This window comes from Octopus bimaculoides, chromosome 3, assembly GCF_001194135.2.
Source record: "Octopus bimaculoides isolate UCB-OBI-ISO-001 chromosome 3, ASM119413v2, whole genome shotgun sequence".
Lineage (NCBI taxonomy): Eukaryota > Metazoa > Mollusca > Cephalopoda > Octopoda > Octopodidae > Octopus > Octopus bimaculoides.
In genome coordinates, this window is record NC_068983.1 from 166640301 (window position 1) to 166642285 (window position 1985).

General features: G+C 42.6%; 1 protein-coding gene across 1 annotated transcript in view; it reads left to right on the top strand.

Annotated features, from left to right (window-relative positions):
- The window catches only part of LOC106867319 (glucose-induced degradation protein 8-A homolog), a 70099-nt gene that overhangs the window by 64353 nt on the left and 3761 nt on the right, over positions 1 to 1985 (top strand). The window lies entirely within an intron of this gene.

The window sequence follows — 1985 nt, forward strand, 5'->3', positions numbered from 1 at the left end:
CCCACCCCCACACCCACACCCAAAATGCCAATGCCAAGTGGATAATCCTTTTTAATCCCACATTTCTTGTGACTGAGGTTTCCATTTCTTTGCTTCACTTCATAGATTGAGATGAAGATTACATATTTACAGCTGGTTTTCTTGCACAATATCCTTGTCATGTCTGTAACTGCTGCCTTCCCTTATCCTCCACCCCACCCACCCAAACACTAGGCTCACCTCCTTCCTCCTACACACGTCCCTACTCCATTCTTACCATCATCACTCCCCTCCACCACACACATATTTGTATTTACCATTTCATCCGTTAGCATTTAAACCAGCCATGTTAGAACCAAATATTCTATTTTGTGTTCAAGCTGGCCAGATCCCACCTCTCACACCTACCCTACAATGTCGTTCTAAAAATAAAACAATTACATCTCAAAGCTCCAAGATAATGCATGACCATTACATTTGGTAGAGGAATCTGAATGCCAGAGTTAAATCCAACTTTCATTCTCCCTTTAAGCTGATCCTTCCTCACCCAAACATTCATCCCTCCATCACTCACCTGTTTGCTAAAGGATTCTCTTGCTGTAAATCATGAAAGCACAACCTCTTACTATATATACTCTTTCACTATCCCTGTACTGCATCCATCCATCCTCCGTCTCTTCCAACCTTGCCCACCTTTACTGATCCTTCTGTCTCCACACTTTTTTTTTTCTGCTCCTCTTCTTGAGTTTGTCACCTTCATGGTACGATGTCCCACCCCCTCATCACCCCTTTATTTACCTCTCTTTCTGGGCCACTCCAGCCACCCGTGTAAACTCTCAAAGTTGCTAAGTCTCTCCCCCGCAAGCAATAAACCTTTGCCTGCCCCTCCCCTCAAACTTGAACTCTCAACACCAACCAGACTCTTTCCTTTCACAGACGACAAGCCAACCTCACTTGTGCTGGTGAAACGGGGAAAATGCATTCAATGTGTGGCTGTGAGGAGGGAACAAGGACAGTAGAAAGGTCTGGTTGGGGTTGGAACCCTTGTTTTATTCAGAATCTGCTGGGAGGACTGTCCATAGACATGCAACCAGTGGAATGCCCTGTCTCAGTCACCATGTCTTCCCTGCAGTACTTCTCTAGTCATTGACTCACTAAGCTCTCAACATGGAGCAACTGTCATGATAGAAGCCCACAAAATTGTCCATCATCTTTTCAACAACATGATTATAAAATTTTTTTTAAATCTGCAGCATCCATGATTTTCAGAAACATTTTTCACATAAATTGTCAAAGTATGGAATAAATTTTATCAGCCATAAGCTGTCAGGACAATACATCCTTCAAAAATCCCATGCTTCCCAAATTTCACCAACATTATTCCTGACATGCCCATCCACCCTTTCATCTTTAGGACTCTTTTCATGTTCACTTTTATGTTTTATTCTGTCTACAATACACGTACTTCTAGTTTTCATTTCTATTTCCTTTCTTTGCTTGACTTAAATGATGTCTTTCTGTCATCTCGTTAACCTTTTCTGATCAGTTGTAGCACACCTGAGCACTGCATACAATAAAGATCATTATAAAGTTATTCACTGGTTAGGTTTGGGGTGGTGAGGTAGGAGTGTCAGTGTAGAGAACAATCAACAAGTAAATATAAAACATCCAGTCCACACTGTGAAGTGGTTGGCATTTTGGAAGGGCTCCCAGCTGTAAAAACCTTGCCGAAACTGACCCCACCTGTGCTTGTGCCACATAAAAAGCACCAAGTCCATTCTGCTGAGCGGTTGGTGTTAAGAAGGGCATCCAGCTGTAAAAATCCTGCCAAAAACAGTCACAGAAGTCTGGTGCTGGCTTCTGCCTGGCCGGCTCTTGTCAAACCATCCCACCCATATCAGCATGGAAGGTGGACATTAAATGATGATTACAACCAAAAGTATTGTTAGAAATGTCTTGACTGATGTGTTCAGGAAGATTTGTGTCTGCTGAGGACAGAATGATTT